The following is a 12212-nucleotide window of genomic DNA, read 5'->3' as shown; positions in this document are numbered from 1 at the left end:
ATGATGGTTGATGATGACGACGGCGAGAATCCCCTCTCCGGAGCCCCGAGCGGACTCCACATCAGCCCTCCCGAGAGAGATTAGGGCTTGGCGGCGGCTCCGTGTCGTGAAACGCGATGAAATTTTCTCCTTGATTTTTTCTCCCCGAGACGGAATATATGGAGTTGGAGTTGAGGTCGGAGGGTGTCCAGGGGGCCCACGAGATAGGGGGCCGCACCCTAGGGGGGCGCCCCCTGTCTTGTGGATAGGCCATGGGCCCCCTGGCACTAATTCTTTCGCCAAAAGATCTTATTAAATCTGAAAAGTGCCTCCGTGGATTTCCAGGACATTCCGAGAACTTTTCTTTTCTACACATAAAACAACATCATGGGAGTTCTGCTGAAAACAGCGTCAGTCCGGGTTAGTTTCATTCAAATCATGCAAGTTAGAGTCCAAAACAAGGGCAAAAGTGTTTGGAAAAGTAGATACGTTGGAGACGTATCAACTCCTCACAAAAATATGGATAAGCAAGTCTCCCTCAATGTGCAATCTTCATAGCAGTGATGATCAAATCAGCAGTAAGATGAATTGTGTGCCAGATCGACAATATGTTATCAGTCAAAGGTATGGGTCAGATGCAAGGTTTGATTCTTCGTTGAGGATGATTTTGAAACAAGATATACCTGGAAGCAAGCGAGAATGTGCCATGTAGTCAATACTCATAAAGGAGGATAGTCCAGCAAACCTAGCTGCATACAAGTAATCAACAGCAGACATATTAAGATGGTATGTGTATGTGGTAATTGGTCCGCATATCAAAATGAAAAGCTTCTTGTGTAATGAACCAAGGCTTCCCTTGCAAGCTACCGGAGAAGCTTCCAGTGCAAGATTCCTCTATCTTCCTCAGTATGATATATGGATGAATTCCAGTGCAAAATACTCATGCTTCTTCAGTAAGCAACCGCAAAAGCTTTCGACATAAGATACCAAGTCCTTCCCCAGCAAGTCTTTAAGGGGGGAAGCTTCTGAAGCATGATACCTAGTCTTCCCCAGCAAGATACTCCGGATGTTTCCCAGCATAAGATATCTAGCCATCCTCAGTACAACATTGGATAAGATATTGCACTGTGAATCGGCAGCATTTGGCAGTGTATCTCAAGCAACAGACCCGCAACAGTTTGGTCAGAAGCAAGAATCAGTCAGAACACAAGTCTGCCTTGAGAATCAGATACTCATATATATGTGAAGGAAGCCATATATACACCTCAGTGCGACAAAGGATTACGAAGATTGATGACAACAGTGAGCTCAGTACAAGTACCTGTGAACCTGGAATATGATCCTGACGAGCCCTTGTCTTCTCTTCTCCAGTAATGGCACCACGCCTCTGATCTGAGCTGTTTTTAGCTATCCGGGGTGGATGCCGACTTTATTTCTCTCTGTTCAACAATTTTCATGAGTTCTGAGCTGCTTTCCGGTTGTCTCGTATAGCTGTTGAGTTTCTTTTGACAAGTGGCCCTTTGCTCTGAGAGTCTTTTCGCCGTCTTAGGGAACTGTCACTTTCCTCTTATCAACACGGTCTCATGCTTTGAGCTGCTTTTCGGCCGTCTTGAGCCGTGGTTGAGTTACTTCAGTAATGTCCTAGATCTAAGTTGTAAAGACCGTTCTGGTGGCTACTAATTTATTTGTCGATTTCTTGCAAGGGTTCAGATGATCATTTCCCTACAGTTAAAACTTGAGAGACGATGAACCTGCAATTTGAATGATGCTACCATGTCAGGAGATAAGGATAAAAGTGCGCCTATCAGAATATTGCACCTGAGAGTATGTATGGTCACACGAAGAAGTAATATGACCAAGCCCTTTCAACCAAGGATCTAGACAAAGAAAACAGTAATGAAGGAACAAGACTGATAATTGTTGCATGACCCACATGGTGCAGATACCCCGGACAGTCTAAGTCAGTATTGATTTCCATGAATATTCACCTATACTCAATTCTGCTAAGGACCCATATCCAGATAACCCGCTCAGTCAACAGACTTGTCAGTAACAAATATCTGGGTCTGCGAAGTCCGACCAAAGGTCAAATCAACAGTGTGACTCAGTAACCATGGTAAAGCACCACACAGCCTACTATCCCCATGGATATGCCGATAGAATGAATAATCATAGGATGAATAATAGTCTTGAGCCATGTGCCCTCACCTATGAGGATCATCAAGGGATGGCCTGTCGTGAACCAAATTCTTCTGTCAGAACCACTATCAGTCAAGACGCGGATATTATCATATAAGGCCGCACCTTTTTATGCTGGCCACGACAGGAGACAGTCAAATATTTTGTATGGATCCGACACTCAAGACAGTGGAGCAAGTCAAGATGAATCAGAAACTCTGCGAGAAATCATATCAGTCAGAAGAACAGTTATGATCCACAACACTGTTTGAACCCGAAGGACCTACAGTTAGTTCAGAAAACCAATGCAAGGAGTCAAAGCTTGGGTGTTCATCAGGAAAATCTGTTCACAACTTCATGAAACAATTTCAGTGTTGGATGGCACACCCGTCGGAAATCACTCTCGGACTGGTAATACATGCATATATTTCAGTTAGGATAATCTATCACGGTCAGCTAAGTCAGCAGATGTGAAAATAATTAGAGCATGTATAAGCATGGGCAAGCAAGGTAAGATCTGCCAGAATGTGGATACAGTGAAGCAAACCACCCCAGAGATAGTCAGATAAAAATTTAGTGGGAACAACAATAAAGGAAAAAGGATACCCGAGTTGGAAACGGTTTCCTTAAGTCAGTATATTCATACTTGTTCCTTGAGCAACCAAATCTCGAGGAGAAGATTTCTTTAAGGGGGGAAGGTTTGTCACAGCCTGATTTTTGGCCCTTTCTTTTCTTTTGATTTTCTGGGGTTTTTGCTTGAGTTTTCTTTTTCTATGGCTATGTGGTGTGGAAACTGAAGAAGATGACCTCTTCTTTCCTTCCAGAGTGGCTTTTCATTCTAAAAACCATCCCTAGACCTTGCCATTTTCATCTTGGACCAACCCAAGTATTCTTTTCCTTGGGAATATTCCTTTTTTCTATTAAAGGAATAACCCAATTTGCCCTAGGTTGTGAAGCAACCTACATTTCCGTCACTCCTAAAATTCTCAAATAATTCTAATAAATTGTTTGGGTAATATCTTCTTCAAATATGGCAAAATATTTCATTGGACATGTTTCTCATCATGCTCAATTAATTCCTTTCCTATTCTGTCCTAAATGGCAGTTTGTGAAGCAAGTGCCATTTATCTTTGCCCGTTGGACCCCAAACTTTTTGGACACCTTTTCATGTCCAAATAATTGCCTCATGGCAAAATTCAACTTAATTTGCCTAGTAAATATTCCTGAGCAAGTTTCCAAAGTTCCTGTCTAAGGGAATTGTTTGTGAAGGAAGTACTAGCTAGGTTAACCCAATTGATTTGAAATTTTGCATGGCCCTTCTTATCTCATCACCCTCCTCAAGATTTGAGCTCGTGTAGTGCATCCATGTGAGCATACCTTCAATTCTTTGGTTCTATCCAAATTTTCAGTTAGTGAAGCAAGTATATTTTATCTTGCTCCATTATGTCTGAAAATTTTCCTAGGCCTTCTCCTACCCGGATAAGCTATCTCCACAAGATTTGGGCTCATTTCATCTTGCCATTTTCCCTCAGGATATTTCCTAAGTTTCTGCCCAGAGAGGTGCTGTATGAAGGAAGTAGCATTTTGGCTTGGCCGAATGGCATGAAATTTTTATAGCACTCTCATATGATCAAATGACCCTGCCATGTCCATTTTTAGCTTAATTCAACACTCCTAGTGATTGCTCCTTCCTCTTCTTGTTTCTGGACAAATTTATGTAGTTGTAAAGCAACTATATAAAATACTTGTCCAAATCCCACCAAAATGCACAGGACTGTAGTCCTTTCTAACCTAAACTCTCCAGACATTCTGTTTGGCTCTAATCTCACCTATGGTGATCACTGCATCATGATTAGTATTGATAAAGCAACATTCAGAGCTTAACACCCATCTAACCACAATATCTTTGGCCGAGCTACCACCTTAGTTGCCACCTCCCCTAGATAGACTCCCCACTAGAAACTAGCGCCGGCCATTTGGCTCTTCTTGATGCCAGCTCAGGCTGTGACCACGGGTCATGCCAGCCCAAATTTGAGCACGGGCATGTCCCCTATCTTCCTCTCATTGTCGCCGTCTCTTGGAGCAATCTCCTTCTTCAGAAGCCTCTCCGTTGGTGCTCGTCGCCGCGTGCCAACGGGTGAGCAGTGCCGACATGCATTAATGGCACTTGGCTGCTTCTCCCCTTGACCTCTTCTGCCCGGTGAGCTCTGCGGCTCGTCCGTTCCCTCCCTCGTCGCCTTCCCGCGCCCTCCCGTGATTGCTGCCAGTCGCCAGGGCCTCGGACGGACGCGAGCGGCGGCACCCGTGCTCGAACCGCCTTACCCCGCCTATTTAAGCCCATCCCGAGTGTCCCCGAGCTCACCAGCCTCCTCCCCACTCCCCCCTATAGCCTCCCTGACTGCTCCAACAAGCTCAAGGAGCTCCACAGCCCGTCCAACTCTGCCATGGCCGCCGCGGTGCTCGGCCTAAATTGGCGCCACTCCGAGCTACTCTCCACCTCTTTCCACCACCAATGGATCCCACGAGGTCCATTGCAGCCTCCCGTACTCCCAACCCTCTTCTCGTGGTCTCTGGCCAAGAGCTCACCAGTGCCCGTAGCCGCCGTCCGCCCTACTCCAGGAAGTCGTCCCTACTGTCGTTCCCAGTGTCCATGCACTCCACTGACGGATGCACCTCGGTCCCACAGCACTCCGATAACCAGAACTCTACCGAAGGTGGCCGGAGCCGCTTGGGGCGATCGCCGGAGTGCGCGGCATCCTTTGGCGGTCGTGCCCTGTCGAGAGGAGGAAGAAGGGACGAGGAGGAGAGAGTCAACGTCAGTGGGACCCGCCCGTCAATGAGTCTAGCGCCCAGCCCAGCCTCTGCTAACGTGTTTAAGTGGAAGCGTAGTTGCTAGATTATGTTTTCTGTGAATGAAAGAGTACTTCCGTTTGTCTTCTGCTCAGAATACGCCTTCACTTCAGCAGAAACGTATTTCTCAAAATGCGCCTTCTCTTTTTCCAGCTCAGCCGGCCGAAGTGGTTATTTTGTGAACGCTCACTGTTTTAGCCCTTTTCTGCCTAAAAAGTGAATGGCCACAACTTCTCACTCGTAACTCCTATTGATGTGAATCCAAAGCCTACTTCTTCGTCTCGTCGAGCCTGTTCTGTTCTCATCATTTTAACTATGGTTTGAAATACTAGAAATGACCTTTATGCCCTTGCCCTAATCATCCCCCTTCGAGAGAGAATCTTTTTCGGTGAATCTGTCCGCGGCTTCACCGCACCTCTTCTTGGAGCCTCCTTCACCCCCAGGCAAGCCAAAACACTCACTTGCATGATGGCCATGCAGCAGGCATGGTTTTCAACTTGAATAATTAATAAATGTCTGTTTGTTTTGCTACTGCTATCGTTGTTCCGGTGATGCTTATGGATCTGCGTTTACTTTCATGCTATGCTCATATGCACCTGGTTATCATGTTCTACTTTCTAGTATTAGCTTCATATGTTCATGCTTTCTAGTAGTACATGTTGGGTTGGTCATGTTCTTCGGTGCATGACTTTTGCCGATTACCGAGTACCATTGGTATGCATTGTTCCTTTGTTGTTAATTGGTTAAGGGCTTACTCAGTAATGTTACTGAGGTGTTCTTGCATGGTATTTATTGTGTATGCTAGTGGTCATGTTATGTTATGAGTAGTGTTATACTTGTGATATTCATGCTAGTCAGTATGCCATGCTCATTCGGATAAATGTTTTAATGTTGTTGTTATGCTCGTTGATTATGCTGCACCCTCATGCTTATGTTGATATCCTGCTCATGCATTGTAGTTGCATTATGTTATTTTTATCATGGCTCATAATATTGCATTCAAGTTTAACTGGATTAAAATGAACTTGAACAATTGTTGGCTGAGTCATGGTGCCACCACATCGAGCTGACTAGTGCAACCACATTTGCCTTTTATGGGGAGGTCCTAACTTGATCTATTGTCATGCCTCTCGGCGGTGCCTCCAACGAGGGAAGGTTATGCGCGGGCGCTACCTTGACCGGGTAGGACGGCATAAGCTGTCGAATTCAGGATTTTGCAGACCCTAGTGAGGTTCGAACTCCGGGGTGCGCATGAAGGACTCTTTCTCCCCAGCCTTCCTACCCAACGATTCCACGGCCTAGCTCAATGAACCCAAAGAACATGAGACACAGAGGTTTATACTAGTTCCGGCCACTGTGTGGTGTAATACCCTACTCCAGTGTGGTGGTGGATTGCCTCAAGGGCTAAGGATGAACTAGTATAGTGGATGAACAGCCTTAGGAGGAGAGGTGTTCTTGAGCTCGATGAGCCGGCGGGTGTGAGGATGGAATGGATCCAATCCAAGATCAGTCCCCCTCCTACGTTGGTGGCTAGTCCTATTTATAGAGGCCCTGGTCCTCTTCCCAAATGTAGGCGGGAAGGGATCCCACAATGGCCAATTTTGAAGGGAGACAACTAGGACAAGATATCCTGACAAAAGTGGTCTTCGCCTGCCAAAGGCTCTGGTGGTGACGCTGCTGTGGGCTCCGCGGTGACCTCCATCCTGCTGTCCTGCTGGTCTTGGTCTTGTTATACCGATATGGAAACCTTTGCCTAATGACTCGGGGCTCCTCGCTTGCGCTTGACTCTTTAGCATCAAAGAGGAAACTGGTACACTGCGCCCGCTGGCGCCCACCTGGCCTTGGTCGTCACGGCTCACGTCATGTGAACCTCGCGAGGTGCCCCTTGCATAGATATCTCCGCTCCTCGGGAGCCAGCTTAGTGAGGCTGCCCCCAGGGAGGTCTTGGTGTCGTCTGCCTCGCGAGGCTTGGCCCCTCGAGAGGGTCTTGAGTTGTTACTGCTGAAGTTGGTCCGTACGGGGCCGTTGGTGGAGCCACGCCATGGGCCGCAGGCAGGCAAGCCTGGGTACCCCCATTCCCAAGACACCGACAGTAACCCCCGGGCCCAAGGGCGCTCGGACTTGGTTTCTAGGCGAAGCCAAAGGGCAACCGTAGAACACTGCGGGCCCCAACCGCCTGTGGGCTCGGTCGATGCATGGCGATCGATGGTATGTGGGTGCCTCCACTTCCCCAAGCAACCTTGATATCCACCAGGCTAGGTGGCCGCCATTGTCTACATAGCTCCACCTCCATCGCTAGTAGCGCACTCCCCCAACTCCTCCGTCTTCCACAAAATAGCGATCTCCTCCTCTGACCCGACCAGGATAAAACCCTCTCCATTGCCATGGCGCAAAGTCGGAAGAAGAAGGGAAAGAAGAAGCCCCAAGCCTCAGTTGAAGCGCTGCCGGCCTTTGAGCCCACCATCGAGCGGTCAGTCGTGCTCAACTGGGAAGGGCTGGACAAGGTACGCCCAACGCTCACCACCGACTCCAATGAGTGCGGGGCGATGGTGGCTTGGCTTGCATCCCGTGCTGCGATTGATAGGACGGCCACTGAGATCCCCATCCATCTTTACGCCCTCTGGGATGGCCTGATTCCTCCTTTCTCCGACTTCTTCAACGCCGTGCTCTCTCTCTCTACGAAGTCAATGCGCTGCACATGGATCCCCAGTCCATAATTCTCCTTGTCATCTTCGTCTTCGTCTACGAGGCCATGGTGGGCATTGCTCCCTCCGTGGCCTTGCTTTGCCATTTCTTCTCGCTGCATCTGACTGATGCCCGACAGCGCTCAGGATGCTTGAGCTTCCAGGCCCTGGCGTCGACGGCTGGCTCGGGGATCGACTTCGAGCTCTTGTCGATTGTGAGTGGATTCTAGAAGCGGTGGGTGTTCATGGACGCCGGGGTGCTCAGCCCCCAGCTGTTGTTTCCAATGGCACCGGCGGCTCCCAGCTTTAGCTGGGGGCATGCGAGGCTCGCTGACCCGCGGCTCGCCCATGCTGGGCGTTTGCTGACCAGGATGAAGGATCTCGGGTTGACAGCACCCATGGTGGTAAAGGAGTTCATCCAGCACCTCATTGCCCCGCTCCAGCACCACTCTCGACCGATTTGGACCTTCTCCGGCAGAAAGGACCCCATAAGGCTTCACGCGCCTGAGCTTCCTCCTGAGGCGCAACGGACTATGCTTGAGCTCCTGACGGGTGACCCGACGCCAGCCAATCTGTTGGAGGAGGGCTGCCCCTTTTACTGCTGCTCGAACAAGGTGGAGTTTGCGAGGCAGATGCCCCAATTCGACGAATGGGGACTACGCCCGGTCGGCCTTGAAGGCCCCCGTGAGAGCCCTGTCTTCGTGGTTCCCTTGTCGCCGCCAGCGCGACGCTCACCTTGCAAGTGGGCGCAGGGGGGTGATCGCCATCGAACGATAGTGACGCGGTTGCTGAAGAACCGACATTGCTCGGGGCTCCCGAAGCGACGAACCCTGGGGCTCGGATGAGCCGCTATGAGGGGGTGGCTGGAGGGCTGACGCAGTCCGATGCTCCTGAGGTAGAAGCCCCCGAGGCTCGGGCGAGCCATCACGAGGCGGAGGCCGAGAAGTCGATGCAGCCCGACACTCCTCAGTTCGGCTCCTCAGAGGCCACATCAGCTGACCCTAGCATTGGTGATCGCACCCAGGGCTTAGGCCAGCTTCGCCTGAACTTCGAAGCGCTCCGCAAGAGGAAGGGGTCTCCAAGCTGCAGTGGTGACGCCTACCGGCCATTGAAGCAGAGGAAGTACATTGCCATAGACGAGTGAGTACCTTATCTTCGTAATTTCCTGAGTGCTGCATCTCCTCCTGACCGCAACTCTTTAGGTTCCCTTCGGTTGAGGCAGCGAAATCTCTTGAGAAGCGACCTCCACCCGCTCCGAGCTCTCTGCTGGCCTTAGTACCCCTGCCAGACTGTTGCGCATGGCACGAGGCCTGTCAAGGAGCTGGACGCATCGACCAGGTGTTTTGACCATGTGCTCTTGTCGTCCCTTCTTCACGGTCCTACCTGGGGTGCTGAAGGCGTGCCAAGGGCCGCTTCACTGGTCATCACCCGCAGCTGGGCTACCTCGGCCTTGGCCTCGTCCTCGAGCAAAGAGGCCCTGACCCGCAGGGCCTCCGCCGAGGCCCGAAAGGCAGCGGGGAAGGTGTCGGCCTCCAACCCCCTGCTAGGAGTAGGCGAGCCCCCTCAAGCTTCCTCAACGATTCCTGGTGCTGAGGACGGACCCGGCCGCGCGTTTGAGCTTGCGTGCGGGCGCGACGCTGTCCACCACGAGCTCTTCCAGGGGGCAATGGGTGCGCTGAGCCGGCTCGAGGAAGAGCTTGTCGACGTTGATGCCCGCCTTGATACGGAGGGCCTTTGGCTGGCGGATGAATGGCGTCAACTGAAGGTGGCCATCTTCCTCGGGCGTCTTCAACATGAGTGTGCTAGTGCGAAGACCAAGACGTCCCTTGCGACCTCGCGCAAGGCCAGCGCCTGGGCCTTGGAGGAGGCCAGGGAGGCTGATCGCCACTGCGAGGCCATGGAGGAGCGCGAACATGAACTCCAGGCATTGAACGCTACCTTGGAGCAGCAGGTCGAGGCACGGAGGGCCGTCTTGGCGTCGATGAGGGGGGCACCTTCCGAAGAGAAGGAGATCTTGAAGCATGAGAGGTGTTGATGCTGGAGGCCTCGAAGCGCAGCCTCGAGGTTGAACGGTTGGATACGAGGGAGCACCTGGTGGCCCAGGCTGAAGACACCGTCAGCGCGCTTGAAGCCAGGATCCGGGAGGAAGTTGACCGTAGGGTGGCGAAGCCTCGTGCAAATCTTGCCAACGGGTACGACTTGAAGCTTAAGCTCCTGGAGGCTAAAGCTGAGGGCAGAACCACCACCCTCTGGTCAAGGCTGGATGAGGCGGAGCAACGTGAGAGAGCCACCACGGTGGCCCTGACCTCTGTCTGGCCGACCTGGCCTCCGCTCGTGCTGATCAGCTCTCGCTCCAACAGCAGGTTGATGGCACCACGTCCCTCGCGCAACAAAACAGGGTGGAGCCGTGTCGTAGGCAGACGCTGCAGCGTGAGCACGCTTCTATGCTCTTGGACCTCATGGTGAGGTCCAACCGGGCGTTGGGCGTCATCTGCGAAGAGCGCGCCCCTCATCCCCATGTGGAAGACTATGCCAGCCATCTCCGCTTTTTTACCGATGTTGTGACGCGATTGGGGGACCGGGCCAAGAGGGCCCACAAGCTTGTCGAGGAAAGGAGCCGAGGCCTGCTCGGGCGCGTGTTCTCCTGCATCTTCAGTCATCTCCAGAACCTTGACCCCCACTTCGTGTTGGGTGGACAATAACATGGATGCTCTGGTTAGGTCTTTCACCACCGAGGACGATGCGGTGGTGGTCGCGGCGGACGAAGACGACGCGATTGATGACGATGAAGACGACGCCAGCGACAGCGCCAACAGCATGTATGAGAGCGACGAAGACGACGCTGTGAGCGGCATGTCCAATTGAGCTCACGCTCCCTCGCTTGAACCTGCACGGAAATACTTGCACAAGTCCTCGCGAGGCGTCAGAGCATTTTGGAGGGGGAGCCCCTCGTGTATGTAAATTACTGCTCTATTTTTTAGGCTGGACTTGAAACGCGCTTGCTCAAGCTCACAAGCCCCTCAGCAGGATTGCTGCTGTAACTTACCTTGACCCAGCGGGCCTTGAGCTAGATTTGTGGTTGCCGATGTGCTTTTCTCCTGAGGGGAGCGCTCTGGGGGCTCGCGAGGTTTTAGATTTCCCGAGGGGCCTGCTAGTCCGCCTGAGAGGGCCCCGCGAGGAGCGAATGCTAGACCATGGCAGGTTGTGCGCGCTGGTCCTGCGGCGATTACACTCTTGGTCCATGGGGGTTCGCCGCCACCCGGGCTTGCCTGAGCGCGGTCGACTTGCGCATACCACGCCCAGCCCCCGCTCGCCAGGCGCTCGCAAGGGGAGGGGTAGCAGGCGCAAGCCTCGAAATAAAGCACACAACCAAAATGCAGGAAATCCATTTGAACAAAGGAGACTCCCCCACACACTTGACAATGAAAATAATGTCGACGTTTTGGGAACAGGGGTCCCCAGACTTGCCTACCTGCAGCCCGCGGCGTGGCTCTACGCGTGGGCCTGTATGGCCCATCTTCATCAACAAGGCATTCAAGACCCTCGCGAGGGGCCAAGCCTCGCGAGGCGGACGACACAAGACCTCCTTAGGAGCGGCCTCACCGGGTTGGCTCGCGAGGAGCGGAGAGATCAAGGCAAGGCAAACCTCGCGAGGTTCTCGTGACGTGAGCCATGACGATCAAGATCAGGTGGGATCCAGGCAGGCGCCAGCACGCACAGTGTCCTTGTTTCCCCTTTGGTTCTAAGGAAGCAAGCGCATACGCGGAGTACCAAGGCGTCAAGCAAAGGTTTCCATGTCGGTGCAACGAGACCAAGACCAGCAGGACGACAAGACAGAAGTCACCATGGAGCCCAAGGCGGCCTCACACCAGAGCCTTTTACAGGCGAAGACCGCTTTTGTCAGGATAAGCTGTACTAGCTGTACCCTTTCAAATTGGCTGTTGTTGGCTCCCTTCACTACTGGAAACTGGGAATTTTCCATCAGCTAGCTCTTTGCCATCTGCCAGCTGATGGCAAAGAACGTCTTTGCCATCTGCTTATAAAAAATAGATGGCAAAGAACTGACAGACGGCAAAGAACATGGTTGCCATCAGCCAATTCTTTGCCATCTGCTAGTGGATGGCAAATAATCTATGCCATCTGCCCGCAGATGGCAAAGAGGTGGCTAGGGGTCCACTGCTGTAACGGCCTATCAACCCACCTCTTTGCCATCTGCCAGCGGATGGCAAAGAATCTTTTCCGTCTGCTGGTAGATGGCAAAGAAGTGGGTGGGGCCCAATGGACGACGGCGCTGTAACGGCCCAGTAGCCCCACCTCTTTGCCATCTGCCAGCCACTGGCTGATGGCTAAGATATGGGCCTTTGCCATCCGCTGGCTGATGGCAAAGAAGTCGGACTATCTCCACCCTTCTCTTCTAAAAAAAATCTCCTCCCTCTCTCCCAGCCCGGCGCCACCCCTCTCTTTCTCTCTCTCTCCCACCCGGCCCCACCCCTCTCTCTCTCTCCCCACCTCACCCACCCA

The sequence above is a fragment of the Triticum dicoccoides genome, chromosome 2A (genome assembly GCF_002162155.2).
Source record: "Triticum dicoccoides isolate Atlit2015 ecotype Zavitan chromosome 2A, WEW_v2.0, whole genome shotgun sequence".
Classification (NCBI taxonomy): Eukaryota; Viridiplantae; Streptophyta; class Magnoliopsida; order Poales; family Poaceae; genus Triticum; species Triticum dicoccoides.
This window is presented reverse-complemented; position numbering follows the sequence as displayed.